Here is a 15,941-nt window from a genome sequence, read left to right on the forward strand (position 1 = left end):
TCTGTACCACGACTGAGGGCAGGGAGGTGACGGGTCTTTGTTGTCCCATGACAGTGGTGAGTTTCTCGAGGGCTTGGTCCTGCGCGGTACCCTGGCCTTTCAACACGTCATGCAGCTGTCCCCGATCGTCTTCAGCTGTTTTGAGGAATCTCTCCATCATCTTCCCCAGTTGCTCCTGGCATTCTGCCAGTTGTTTGACTGCGGCCTCCATGCTTCCGGGGTATCCCACTTCTGACACCACTTGTGGACTTGTGGGCAAGGCGGACCGGAATAACAGGCGGGGAGGCCGAATATAATGAGCAATGTCTGTGCTTTAATCAACAGGGGAACAGATGTACAGAGTCAAACACAGGACGGGACGGTTGACTTGGCTCGTGACCCGGTTCGGTGTGGTGGAGTCGAGATCGAGTCCGGCTTCTCCCTTGCAGCTGGTGATCCCCTCGATATGGTACTGGGGCTCCACGGAGGCTTGAAACAAAGGAGAGAAGCGTAAGGGCTATTAGTCCGAGCGACACCGTCGGAATACTTCCACCGACACCCGAGAGTGAGGGATTACGAAAGGGTGAAGTGAGGACGGGACGGACAGGGGAGGTGGAAAAGGCAAGTAAGAGAGGGGAGGGGATAGAGGTGCCAGGTGTTGGGGCAGTGATCGGTATTTATACAGTGCTCGTGAAAACGGGGGATAAGTATGCTGTGTCTTAGTGCGCGTGTCTCCTATGTTATTTACAGTTCTATATTTACAACTCTAACTACAAAAGGGTCACGGAGAAAGGTGACGTGTACTCACGTGCCCCGCCGCAACTCTCGTCCGAGTTGCGGCCGCTCTCCAGCCTCCTCCTGAGGATGCCACCAGTCCTCCGTCCAGACGTCCTCGTCCTCTTCCTTGCTTCGGTCCAGCCGTGCTGCGCCGCTCTCTGCCGGGGGTTCGTCGCTCTCCGTTATCTCCTGCCACGAGTCGGTTGCTCCGAACGACGCTCCGTCCTCCTCGGGGCTTTTTCTACCTTCCGGCTTGTTGTCTGGTTGGCCTCTTCCGGGGTCAGGGGCGGGTGCTTCCGGGTCGCTCGAGGTCGTCCAGTGTCTGCGTCCGGGAGAGCTGGCGAGTGTTTCCGGTTCACCAAGTCCAGGAGTCGGTACCTGCAGGGGACGAGAAAGAGAGGGTGTCCTGGGTGACCGGGACGTTAATCGGTCGAGCGCGGGGGACAGGATCCCCGCGCCCGGACACCGCTGTAGTGAGGTAGTTGTCGCCTCCGTTCCACACTCCTCCCATCTGGTTGGCGTTTCGGTCCCCCCGGACGATCTTGTAGCCCTCTGGGATAGCGATGGCGATGTCGGGAGCTGAAGAAGCGTTCATCCAGGTCTCCGTGAGGAAGGCAACGTCAGGGGCTGTGGCGTCTAGGAGGTTCCAGAGTTCGATGGCGTGTCTGTGGACGGAGCGGGTGTTGAGCAGGATGCACTTGAGGTGGGTGCTGCTGGTGTTCGACTTGGCGGGTGCTGGTGCGAGGCTGGTCCGGATGCAGGAGAACTTGCAGGCGTGGCAGCTGAAAGGTCCGTGGGTACGTCGTGGAGTGGCTTGATGGCATTCTGGGAGTCGGCCGGTGTTGAGTGCGGTGAGGGTGGCGGCGGAGTACGTCAGGCGGGTCGGTCGGGGTCTTCGGGGGCCAGGGGTCCTGGCGCTGGACGCGATCCGGTCGCGGACGGGCGCAGACGGGCTTACCTTTGGCGCGCCTTCGGCGCACAATCGGCGTGCCCGCTGCGCGTGACCGCTGCGCGTTCGCACGGTCGCCAATTAAAGGCGAAGTGCGCGGGTGGGCGGAGCAGCTGGGAGGCGGGAGCGGGGAGGGAACAGAAGAGAAAAGGGGCGGGGCTAATGGCGGTGGCGGGAAGCGGGAGCGGGGAGGGAGAGCGGAGGGCGGCGAGGTAGGCGGGCAAACAGGAAGGAGACAAGCACAAATGCACAAATGGAGGGCAAAACACGAAGAAGAAACGGTACAAAAAATACAGGCAACAATGCAGGTCAAAACGGAGGCAAAACAGTTAACAAACGATCATACGGCATACAAAGAAAACAAGCACAAATTTCGGGCAAAAACCGGCGAAAACCAAAGGGGAGCGCTCAAGGCGGCAGCGAGGCAGGCACTGGGGCACACGCAGCAGCTGGTGGCCGTGCGGCGCGGGGGTGTCCCACAAGTGGGTCACACTCACCTGCGTCGCACGGTCGCCATTTAAAGGCCAAGTGCGCGGGTGGGCGGAGCAGCTGGGAGGCGGGAGCGGGGAGGGAACAGAAGAGAAAAGGGGCGGGGCTAATGGCGGTGGCGGGAAGCGGGAGCGGGGAGGGAGAGCGGAGGGCGGCGGGCAAACAGGAAGGAGACAAGCACAAATGCACAAATGGAGGGCAAAACACGAAGAAGAAACGGTACAAAAAATACAGGCAACAATGCAGGTCAAAACGGAGGCAAAACAGTTAACAAACGATCATACGGCATACAAAGAAAACAAGCACAAATTTCGGTCAAAAACCGGCGAAAACCAAAGGGGGGCGCTCAAGGCGGCAGCGAGGCCGGCGCTGAGGCAGAAGGCAGGCACTGGGGCACACGCAGCAGCTGGTGGCCGTGCGGCGCGGGGGTGTCCCACAAGGCAAGCTGCAGATGTCATATGGGTTCTCCTGCATTGCCTGCATATCGTTAGAACTAAGGGGAAAACAGGGCTACTCGGCAACCGGGTGCCTGTAGAGGTTCACACAGGGCCCGCTTGTACCGAGGCCCACAAGACTTGCTCAGGAATGCGCACAACACCCTTGATAACCATAACCAGTTGATTTCCTCTACTGCCAGGTCACTTATCTAGCCCAGGCTGCATGCTGCGGCGGGCTCAGGGTCCTGGGTATCCACAGTGTTCGGAGGGGCGGAAAGCTGGCTTTTGATCCACGTAGTCATTAAAGCGCACAGACCTAGTCTGATCCTCTTCACACCATCTTTGCGGCATGGGACGTAAGGATCCAAGGCAAAGAACCCTATCTTTTGAGAAAGTAACTGAGGGAACAACATTGCACTCCTCTACACTGGCGGACAAGGCGCCCGCTGTGGAAACGCCTGAACCCTCAGGTGCCTCTGTCGCTTCACTGCTACTTGAGATGAAGGCAGGATTTAAGGCGCTGGACTCCCGTTTCGACACTCTGGACCAGACCATTGCATCACTGGGCGCCAAAATACAAGTCATGATCGACGTTTAGACGTGGTGGAGGCTCGTGTCTCGGACTTGGAGGATGGGACAGCCCAGTCCTTGAAAAGGCTGGAACGGACGGAACGCCTGCTCAAACAGGTAGCCATCAAGAACGAGGACCTGGAGGCACGCGGGCGCCGCAACAACGTTCGCATTATGAGAGTCCCGGAGACGACATCTATAGGCCGGATGGATCTCTTTGTAGAGAAGCTACTCATAGAACTGTTCGGCAGTGAAGCTTTCACGCCTGGCTTTGTTGTAGAGAGAGCCCACCGATCCCTCTGCCCCAGGCCTAACCCTGGCCTCCCCCCGCGACTCATCATAGCAAGACTCCTGAACTTCAGGGACCGCGACACCGTGCTAAGACTAGCACGAGAACGCGGTGTAATTGAATGGCAGGGTTCAAAACTGTCCTTCTACCCAGATTACACGCCAAAGGTCCAGGAGGCACGACCAAAATTCCAGGGGGTGAAGGCAACACTGCGTAACCTAGGGCTCAAATACTGAATGTTATATCCAGCGAGACTTAAAGTTGACTTTGGTGGTAGGTCCAGAATATTCGACACTCCGGCGGAGGCCCAGGAATTCTGCCGCACGCACAAGATGAGGAACACGCAAAACTCCGCGGAGGGTGCGCTCGCCTCTCCGCCTCAGAGCGGATCGGATGCATGTGCGGAACTCTTCTCGAACTCGGGAACTGGGTGATGTTTTGATTGCTTGCGCAGTATCAACAATTCACAATGGGGAAATTGTGTGGTTTAGTGTTGTTTATTGATACTTCACTTGACCGGTCTGATTTCTGGCTGCCACCCCTCTTTAGTATATCCAGAGTGTTTGGTTCATTACCATATTGGGGTCCATTCTTGGTCCTCAATTTCTAGCCCGGTGGTCCCTATGACACCCGGGCGGGAGAAGTTACTGGGGGTTGGCCACCTTGGGGTTGCAAGGCGGCTGGGTGGGGGGAGGGGGGCAGGGGGAAGGACCGCACATTATACTTGTTGTTATTCACACTTTATTTTAACATTGCTTGCCAAGTTGCCATTGTATAAATGTCCTGACAAACAAAAGATTTCACAATGTTTAGATGTCACGGTTAGGTAACATACAGGGACCCTCGGCCATCACCTTCATGTCCTGGAATGTTAGAGGCCTCAACAACACCTGTAAGAGGAGGCAGGTGATCCATTATCTTATCCGACACAAGGTCGACATTGCATATTTACAAGAGACACACCTCCCTCCCACAGACTCGGCTCGCTTTGGTGCTAGCTGGGGCACACACAGATTCTTTGCTAATTATAGCAACTACGCTAGGGGCACAGCTATATTAATTCACAGGAGACTCCCTTTCACACTTATAGATGTGACCCGGGACCCGTTAGGCAGAGCTGTAATAGTCACGGGCAATCTATATGGCCATAAAGTCACCTTAGTAAATGTGTATTCTCCCAATGTAGACTCCCCTGAGTTTTTTCACGACCTGAATGCCCAGATCACGAAACACGACCCTCACGCGCTGCTTTTGGGAGGGGACCTCAATCTATTAATGCACCCCACACTGGACAGCACTTCAAATGCACCGGACGCTAAACCACGGGCGAGGCGCGCCCTGAGGGACCTCTGTGATCAACATACATTGATGGACATCTGGCGACAGCAAAATCCCACCCTCACCAAGTATACCCATCATTCTGGCCCACACGGCACCTGGTCTAGGATAGACTATTGGCTGATCTTGCCCATAGTCACGGATTGGTTTACCTCCCACACTACGCTCCCTTGCACATATTCTTACCACTCCCCGATTATTTTACATTTTATGCTCCCACGACTGGAAGGGTATGAGAGACAATGGCGTTTCCCCAGTAAAGCCCTCCAAGACGACTTGTTCAAGGCTGAAGTTCGGGAGGCAATAGAGGACTATTTTGAACTCAACACAGGCTCGGTAGATACCATGGCGGTACTTTGGGAGGGCTTCAAGGCCGTTGTTCGAGGGGTATGCATCTCCAAGCAGGTGGGGGTAATCAGAGACCTCCGACAGACAATGACCCGCATCGAACAAAAACTAGCCACATTGGTCTCCCAACTCGCAACCCTCCCTGACCCAGTGGCTCAGGCTGAGAGACTCGCCCTATTGGCTGAATATAGGGACACGGCCGAGCGCGAGATACTATATCTGGGAAAGTATCACACGGCACAAAGGTACGGTGAAGGCGAGCGGCCTGGCAGGGTACTGACGTACATGTTAAGGCCACCTTACAGTAAAAATTACATCACTGAACTACACTCAGCTACCGGTACCACTCTCACCTCCACAGCGGCTATCCGAGACGAGTTCCTAGACTATTATGCCACACTGTACTCGTCCAGGGCAGAACCCGATGGCACGGCCCAGACTGCATACCTAGATGAAGTCGCATTGGTGTTTTGGGAAAAATACATGCTAGACTTTATGGCGGAACCAATATCTGTCGCCGATGTCACACTAGCCATAGACACCCTGCGGGGTTCTTCAGCCCCGGGGTTGGATGGCTTCACCGGGGACTTTTATAAAGAGTTCAAGGACATTTTGGCCCCCCAGTTAATTGAGGTCTATGCAGAAGCGTTAGAGAAGCAATGTCTCACCCCCCAACAATGTGTGAAGCCGTGATAATACTTCTCCCGAAACCAGGCAAGGATCACAAGCAATGCGATTCGTATCGGCCACTGTCCCTATTGAATCTGGACTATAAACTTTTGGCGAAAGTGCTCGCAAACAAGCTTTCACAGCTGATGGTGTTCATCATTTCTCCATTGCAATCGGGCTTCGTCCCCAGACGCTTGATATCCCTAAATCTCCGAACGCTGTTTACTCTGCTTAACAGAATACAGCCTGAAGTACTGGCAGCCGTGGTATTACTAGACGCAGAGAAAGCATTTGATTCCTTGGAGCGGCCCTTCCTCGTAGAAGTGATGCAGCGTATGGGACTGCCTTATGGCTTCATTGCCACAGTCTCCTTGTTATACAGTAGCCCCTTGGCACGACTCCACCTGAACGGTACTCTGTCCAGACCATTTCAACTATATTGGGGGACAAGACAGGGTTGCCCCCTGTCCCTGCTATTATTCATACTAGCTATGGACCCTCTAATCAGACATTTTCAAGAGCGCCACCTACATGGGGGGCTGCAGTTTCACACGGGCCCTCTCCTAGCTTCCCTATACGCGGACGACACCATCCTGTATGTCGGGCAACCACACCTCAACCTGTCGCCTCTTATCTGGGAAATCATCCATTTCGGTAGATTCTCGGGCCTGGGTATCAATTGGCATAAATCCATCATATTCCCGCTAACAGAGAGCACAGTCAAATGGGACTGCGAATACCCTCTTGAATGGTGCCAAGATTCGCTGAAATATCTTGGTATACATATTCACCTGGACACCACTCAAATTATACGCTTAAATTATGGGCAGACTTTCCAAAAACTAGAAGAGCAGGTTGACAGATGGCTGAGGTTGCCCTTGTCGCTAGCGGTCAGGGTGGCCATATTGAAAATGTTGATCCTTCCCAAATTTCTATGTCTCTTTAATAATAGTCCAATACCCCTATTGGACGGCTTCTTTCGCACTCTGCAAACACTCATGACCTGCCTGGTCTGGGGCGGAAAACGGCCACACGTTCGCTGGTCCATATTGACCCTGCTGTATAACAGAGGCGGATTCAACGTCCCGGACTTCCAACTGTACTATTTGCTAGCGCAATGCCACTACGTGTACGCCTGGTTTCACCCAGACGCACGCATCCCGTTCCTACAGCCGAGGCGGCCCTGGTTCTCCTGGATAGGTTGAGCGAGGTACTACCAGGGGGTTTCCCACGGGACAGAAGTGACATCCAGACGGTATCCACAGCCGCCTGGGCATGAGGCAAGTTGAGGAAGCGTTCAGGTGCTGCACTTCTATACTCCTCCGCCCTGCCGGTACCCAACGCCAGATGGTTCCCAATCACTGGGGAAGGGATAGTACAGCGTACATTGTCTGTATTAGACATTGTGAAGATGGGTGATCTCTTCCCGGGGGTCACATTTTTTCCATAGACGAGGACGCCAGGTTTACTGACTGCAGCTTCATGACCCGCTTCCTAATGAGCAGAGTGAAATCCGCGCTACATGCTGCGCTCCCCACATACCCGGTTGAACCAGACTCGTTTCCCCCACTCACTTTGGTGTTAGAGAACCCAAGTGGCGCACGCCTCATTTCTAAAATGTACAAAGCCTTCGCCCGAATGCTCCCGGTGGATGACTCAAAACTCAGACAGGCCTGGGAGGTGGACACAGGAGGGTCTATATCAGATGAACAATGGGTAAAATGTTGTGAGGCCACTAAGGACATATCACTCAAAAGCCCCCATAAGCGGCTGCATTTTAAATTCCTCCGCCGCGCTTACTTTACACCAGCCATGGCGCATAAGATAGATGCCACTAGACCCCACACTTCTTTAAAGTGCGCTTCCCCACACGCTGACTTTCTGCATCTGGCGTGGACCTGTTCCCGCTTGCAGACCTACTGGACAGCGGTGCATGTGACACTAGGGAGGATAATTGGGCTTCCACTTGCTCCTCTTCCCGAAATTGCACTTTTAGGATACACAGTTCAGATACAGAAAAAAAGTAAGAAGACTAGCATCACTGGGGCTACTGCTGGCTAAAAGGGAAGTTGCCATCCACTGGGGCAGAAAAACTGCCCCCAAACTACAAGATTGGCTGGGAAGTCTGGTGTACTGCAATACCAACGCAGAGATATATGCTGATGGGAAATTCTGATGACATGGTCGCTCTGTACAGTACAGCAAGACCCTGGGGAAATGCAGTTGTTCGGCTCTACTAGCAATGCATTGTTAGCCTTAACGTATTACACCTTGGATTGGGACTGTGGGAGGGGGCAGGGGGGACGTATCAGGGACAGGTTGAAATTTTATATGTTACCACTGTAAAGGCTGGCATCATATCCACTATCGTACTGAACATGTCAGGCACAAATTTCTTTGATTGAAAAGTACTATATGCAATGCACTGTGATTTCTCTCCTTTATTTGAAAAATAAACTGTTTAAAAAAAAAAAAAAACCTTCATCCTAACCCAAGTCTTCATGTATAATAACCTTATTAACCTCAGTAGGTTTTGTCGGTTCCCCTAGTGCTGTAAGTTTCCCACAGTTTATCATGATGGGTGCAGTCGAAGGCCGCTCTGAGATTCACAAACCACATGAACAAAGGCGTGCTGGTGTCACTTCCTCTTTTCATAATCAAAACCACAGCCATCAGGTTGGGTAGGGTCCCTTGGTTTTCTGTGAACCCTTTCTGGTTCAAGGGCAGTTTCCCAACTTCTAATGCCCTCTCAGGCCATCTTATAACAGCAGGTTTGAGAAGTATTTGAGGTCCATATCTAACAGTGGTATCAAGTGATAACTGCTTGGGGACGATGCTATCTCACGTTTAAAAATAGGGTGAATAATTGATCCTATCCAACTGTTGGGTATACTCCTAGAAGCCAGTATGGTATTAAACATTACGGCCAGGAACTTTGCCCAAGTTGGCATATTTTGTTTTAGAAGTGCGTTAGGTATACCATTTGTCAAGCACACAGTTGGAACGTGAATTCTCAATGATCTTAAATACAGACGATGTAGAATATCCCAATGGGGCAGAGTTAGCGGTGGTATCACTTACCATGTGAGATTCCTCTAAAGATAAAAAAGAGAGATTGGACTGTCTGTGCTCCCTGAGAAGTGTGACTTTAAAAGCTCAACCCACTTACCCACTCTTATATTTGCCTTTTTTGCCACACTTGGGCCTTTTTCAATCTCATTGATTAGTATCCAAAACTACTTCAGATCATTTTGCTTTCATGAATTTAGGAGCTTGGCCCATAGCACTTCATGCCAGTTTTTCTTCAAAGCCAAAACGTCTCTTTTAAGCTTTCTGCAATCATCACATAGTGTTTTTAGCACAGCAGAGTTCTGCTGACAATGCCTCAATTGCCTATGATCTGCTAATCCTTGATCTTAACAGTCTGATCACTCTCGATACATAGGATTTCCTTTTAAAATGAGTGCTTGCACCTTTGTGAGATCCTTATGCTGGGAATTTTGTCACCAAACACTCTGATTTGACTTATTAGTTGTGGCTGTTTCAAGGAGCTCTACTGTGACAACTGCCAGGTCATGGACAGTGTCTGTATTCCACTTGAGACTATTTAGAGTTTTTGTGTGAGCGTCTTCTTATAGGATTCTAGATGGACTGAGTCTGTTCATATTGGCTCTGATCCAGATAGTTTGCAGATGGTAATCACTCTGGGTGAGGTGATCAATTTTAAAGTCTATGACTCGACCATATAGACTATAGTTTGCCATGAAATAATCAAGGTAAGAAACTGTTTTATCCGATGACCTGCCTCATGTTTGTGGGGCGTCTCCTGGGAGGTGGCCAATCAGAACTATTAATCCAGCCAGTTCAATGTCTCTGAGCATGTTTTTCCTGGCCCTAGCTTGATGACTGTAATGTGGACAGCTCTGATATGGCACGGCACCAAGCACATCATTGGGATTCATCTGGGGGCTGAATTAGGTTTGAATTGAAATCTCTGGTGATTAACAGGTTAGCTGCTATATATTACATTTTCAGCTCCTGTAGATGGTTGATCAGCTTACTAACTATCATAGATTTTTCTCTTGAGTTATTGTAGACATTGACTAGGATCAAAGGGTCTACTAGCTTCTAGGACAAGCAATCCAAACGTAGAGCCTGTAGTGAAGGTTCTTGTGTGTCCATCACTGTAACCTTTGCGGTTAGATTGGATCTCATGTAAACTGCCAATCCGCCTTTTGCTCTCCCAAAGGTGCTGTTTTTGTGAAAAAACCTGCTGTATTCCTCGAACCCTATTAAGATTGTAGTAGATGGGAGGAGCCTAGCGCGCAACCAAGATGGCCGCGTAGGCACAGGGCTCCCGAGGGCCTCCACAACTTCCCACGTCTATTCTGAATTTATCCTGATTCTATCGACGGGCTTCTACGGGCGAACCTATGTGTAGGTGATACATGTTGTCCAAATTCAAATCGGACGTCAGGAACCGGAATAGCATCGATTCCAAGTTAGCGGCCTACTCCGGACCTTGCCCCGGACTCGAGTTGGCATGGTGCCCGGGCAGAAAGTGAACAACAACGGCATGCAGGACTTGGGCCGGTGCGCACCCCATACTTTCGGTTTCGGGTCTCCTCGCTGAAACTGACTGAGGGGCCCTGGATTGTCAGCACACATTTATAGTGGGACGATTGGGTATCCTGCCTGCTCTTGGACACTAGCCTGGACTACCTTTCGAGATCGCCGAGGCTCCCTAGATTGGCTCTCCGGGGATCCCTCATCGTGTTGGTGGCCGACACCCTTGGCGACCATCGGACAATGGCAGCTAGATTGGACGGAGATAAACAAAAATCCAAGACGACTAGGCGGGGAGCTCATACCCAAGCTAACAACATGGACCGCTATACCCAATCGAAAGGATCCCCTAGTGGCCTGCATAAGTCGCCAGAGAGATCCAAGGATGGCCCGGGATCGTCTACGGAATTAACATTGCAGGACGTCATGGGTGCCATCGATGAGATGAAAGCGGCGGTCGGCCAGCAATTCGATACATTGGCCCATAAATTGGACACGGTTTTGATCGACGTTCAACTAGTCAGAGCGGACCTTTCACAAACAAATGAAAAGGTCAAATCCTTGGGTCTGACGACGTCGAGTCTGGTAACGGACGTGTCTGCCCTGCAAGCCGAGGTCCGTAATCTGCGGACGTCCACTGCTTTGTCTGTCCGTCGACTGGAGGATTTTGAAAGTAGGGCTCGGCGGAATAATGTGCCTATAATCGGGGTACCGGAGAAATCGGAGGTCCCTGCGGCTGACCTCGTGATCAACCATCTCGCATCCAAAGGCTTGAATAAATTCTTTGCGGTTGAGCGGGCCCATAGAGTTCCGGGTGGTAAGCCTAAACCGGGCGCTCCCCCACGGCCCATCATTGCCAGAATTTTTCATTTCAGGGACAGGGATGCTATTCTGCAGGCCTCGAGGGTGAATGGGCCGACGAAGTTCGAGAACACTCATATAAGTTTCTACCCGGACTTCACACAACTGGTCCAGAAGCAGCGACAGGAGTTCATGGGTGTTAAACGGCGACTGAGAGACATGGACCTGAAATATGCTATGCTCTTTCCGGCCAGGTTGCGTGTTGAGTTTGAGGAGCGGACGCATTTCTTCGATCGGCCGGAGGAGGTTGGAGATTGGCTTGATACCCTGCCTCAGCAACGACGTCGAGAGGGACAGACCGAAGGGAACGGAGTGGGCTTGGCTGGACAGGAATAGACTTTTGGTTCCAGGTGACTGACTACTGTGATGACACTTCCATATTTTGGTTTGGTGTTTCTATTCAGTGCCTTATCCTTCAATGCCCGGAGGTTGTGGGGCGCTCAGTGAGGCTCTTTCCTCCTCTGGGTTTTCTTTTTGTAGCGTAGTTAATGCTAGGGCACACTGCAAGTTGGGGGGGCTACATGGGCTCACGCAGGGGTGCAGGGTGGGGGGAGTTGTAACGGGAAGGTTGGTGGGGAGGGGGGGAGTTGGGGAATGTTTGAATGTTCTACAAGGCAATGTCACACCATACGACTGGTGGTCGGGATCGTGTTCTCTGGGGGGGGGGGGGGGAGTTGTGCGCGGGTTGGGATGGGGAGTATGGGATTGAGAGTACTCTCGTGGAATGTGAATGGCTTGGGGGATAGGATTAAACGTGGAGTAGTGCTGCAGTTTTTGAAACGGCTGTCGCCAGATATTGTCTTTCTGCAGGAAACGCATCTAATTGGGAATTCTTGCCATGCTATGAATAGGCGGGGATATCGTCTCGTTGTGCATTCTGGTTTCACTTCTGGCTCGCGTGGGGTGGGCATCTTGATTAGAGCCTCTCTCCCGTTGGAGGTGGACGATGTGATCCATGATGATAGAGGGCGGTATGCTGCACTTGTAGGCCGATGGGAGGGCAGAACCATCTCACTCGTTTCGGTTTACGTCCCACCAGGATTGCAGACCGTAACTTTCGCTGATTTGGGGCGAATGGTCTTGGGACTCCCAGGGGGGGGGGGGGTTCTGGTGGTGGGGGGCGATTTTAACTCTGTTGTATCTGTCGGGGCGGATCATCACCCTCCCAGGGATCTCCCGGGGGCACAGGCCTGGCTGAGTGAGTTTATAGATACCCTCGGACTGATAGACTGCTGGAGACTAATGCACCCGGGGCAGGTGCAATACACTTTCCACTCAGGGGCTCATGGGAGTTTGTCGAGACTTGATTATGTCCTTATGCCGGCGGCCCAAGCTGTGATGATTAGGGAAGTAAGACATCTGGCCCGGGGTATTTCCGATCACTCCCCACTACTGTTGCACATTGAGGTTACCCCCGGGGCTGAGGGGAGGGTGCCGCCGATTAACCCCTGGTACCTGTGTAATCCTAAAATCCGGGCAGACCTGGTCAAGTCTATTGAGCGCTATTTCACTGAAAACGTGGGGTCAGTGTCCTTTGCTGTCTCGTTCTGGGAAGCCTTCAAACAGTGCTCCGTGGACAGGCTCTCTCTCTAATTTCTCACTCCAAGAAAAGCAAGAGTGAAGAGGTGGTTTGCCTTGAAAACGACATAGCCAAGTTGGAGGGGGACCTGGAGCTGGGTGTTACGAATGATAAGTTGCATGTTCTCAGTCTTAAGCAGCTTGACTATAGAGCGTTGGTTACTGACGCTGCCAAAGTGATGAGTAGAGAGCAACAGGGGCGCTTATACGATGTGGAGGATAAGGCTGGAAAATTGATTGCATGGTTGGACAAGAAGGAGAGAGCGAGTCGAGTGGTGCCGGTTATTGAGAGAGCGGATGGCGTGCGTGTGACTGACCCTGTGGAAATTGTTGAATGTTTCGCGACTTATTTTTCGCGACGTATATTCTCCAGTCTCGAATGGCCTTGAGGATGACTCTCATCTGTTGCTGAGAGATATAGTGTTGCCGTCCTTGTCAGAGGCGGATAGGGTACTGATGGATGCGACGTTGTCGCCTGATGAGATTGCTTTGGCTATTCGCTCGGTCGCTTCTGGCAAGGCCATGGGTCCCAATGGCCTTCCCATTGAACTGTATAAACTGCGCCCGGACAAGATGGCGCCTCATCTCTGCGACATGTTTCTTGAGGCACGTGACGTGGGCTCCCTCCCCTATGATCAGCGTCTCGCTACCATAGTCGTGATTCACAAGGAGGGGAAGCCGCGGGATCGGTGTATTTCTTACAGGCCCATCTCATTATTAAATGCTGAGCCTAAAATTCTTGCTAAGGTTTTAGCTAAGCGTCTGGTTAGGGTCGTTGGCGACTTGATCCATCCGGACCAGTCCGGTTTCATACCTCACCGTAATACGGCTCTGAACCTGAGGCGTCTTCATGGAGTGCTCGCCAGAGCGGAGTACCTACGTGAGCCGGCCGTTTTGGCGTCCTTGGATGCCACTATGGCGTTCGATACCCTAGAATGGCCGTATCTTTGGGCGGCGCTTGCGAAGTTTGGTTTTGGCCCCGGGTTTATCGGTTGGGTGAAGTTGCTGTATAAGGAACCGTTGGCTCAGGTTGTTGTGAATGGCAGAGTGTCGGCACCCTTCGGGTTGGGAAGAGGCACGCGGCAGGGTTGTCCGCTGTCGCCCCTCCTCTTTGCACTTGCCTTGGAACCTCTGGCTGCCTGGTTACGTTGGGAGCCCTCATTGCGCGGCATTAGGTGGACGCCTGAATTTGAGGACCGCATCTCTCTTTATGCGGACGACATTCTCCTGTACCTCACATCTCCCCGGCAGTCTTTGGTAGTACTGGTCGATGTTCTGAACTCATTTGGTCGCAACTCCGGCTTGGTCATCAACTGGGCCAAGTCATGCGTCTATGTTCTCTCTGGGGATGCTCCTCTCCTTCCGCGTGGCTGCCCTATCCAGATTTCACAGTCAGGGTTTAAATACCTGGGAGTGTTCATAACTTTGGACCCTGTGGCCCGTTATGAGCGGAACCTACTCCCCCCACTCCACCGACTGAGGGCCGACGTCTCGAGGTGGCGACGGCTTCCGCTTTCGCCGCTCGGACGCGCGGCGTTGTTTAAAATGATGTCGCTGCCACGATTCCTGTATGCACTGCAAAATACACTCGACGTCATACCGGCCCGCTATTTCTGTGAGGTGGAGAGCTTGCAGAGGCGGTTGTTTTGGGACGGGCGATCCCGAATCGCTCTCACAAAATTGACACTCCCTTGGTATGATGGAGGTATTGCACTCCCCGATATCAAGCGCTATTATTGGGCGTCCCAATTGGCGGCGGTGAACCACGGGATGCACGGGCCGGCCCTGAACCCGGCGTTCGAGATGGATAAAATGCTATTGCCTGGGGGGGATTATAATAGAGCACTCTATTCGAAGTCTCCTGGTGTGCAGTTGACAGGCCCAACAAAGATAGCGGTACGTGTGTGGCATGCTGCTAATGCTGCGATGGGTTGGAAGGACCGCCTGACTCGAGCGACTCCAGTGTATGCTTCGGAAAGGCTGGGCTGTTTGTGGAAAACTAAAGGGTTTGAGAAATGGGATATGATTGGCATATGTAAGGTGAGTGACCTCTGGGTGAAAGGGGAGTTTAAAACGTTCAAAATGCTGAAAGCGGAATATAAGCTAAACGATAGGGAGTATTTCCGGTATGCTCAGGTCCGTCACGCGTTGTGCTCGGTTTTCCCTGATGCTACTGCTATCCCGGAAAATTCCCCGCTGGAGGATAGGGTGCTCGATGGCTACGTGCCTGACAGCACAATCTCCTTGATCTATAAAAAGCTTATCAACGATCGGGCGGATCTGTTGACCCACCTGAGGGAGATCTGGGTGGCTGACGGTTTGGAATTAGATGATGAGGACTGGGTTTCGGCGATAGCCTCCCCGCGGGAGGTGGCAATTCCGGCCCGCCTTCGGTTCGTACAACTAAAGATACTCCATAGAGTGTATGTCACTGGTCCCCGCTTGATGCGCATGGGTTTCTCCGTGGATGGGATGTGTAAACGTGGCTGTGGTTCGCTGGGTAATTTCCTTCACGTGATATGGGAATGCCCTGAGGTGGCGCTCTTTTGGCGTCGGGTGCATGCGGTAATGGAAGAAGTCACTCACGTTGCTCTGCTTCCAGAAGCTAGGAGATGCTTGCTGAACGTGTGGGAGCCACACGATTATAATGTGGCACAGACGCGGTGGGCGACTTTGGGAAATATGGTGGCCAAACGTAATATTGCCCAGTTATGGGGTTCCCAGAGGCCGCCCACGGTCTCGGTGTGGAAGGAGAATATGGACTGGTGCATGTTTAGAGAAAAGACTGTGTATGTAGCGAGAGGCAAGCCGAGGAAATGGACTGGGGTGTGGGGTCCGTGGAACGCTTATCGCGGAGACATCTGCGCCCCTCCTCTGGCTGTTGTATTGGATGCCTCTTTGTCCCCCTAGCCGAGCATTCCTCGTCTGTTAGGTTACGAGTGAGTTACAGTTTGATTTTTCCTCTGTTCCCGTGCCCCCCTCCCTTCTCTGCCGCTGATCATTGATTCCCTACCCCGGGGAGCGCGTCCTGACATTTACAATGCCTATTGCCTTGCTTGTGTGTAATGTTTCTTTGTTTTAAATTGAAAAC

This window comes from Triturus cristatus, chromosome 12 (genome assembly GCF_964204655.1).
Source record: "Triturus cristatus chromosome 12, aTriCri1.1, whole genome shotgun sequence".
Taxonomy (NCBI): Eukaryota; Metazoa; Chordata; class Amphibia; order Caudata; family Salamandridae; genus Triturus; species Triturus cristatus.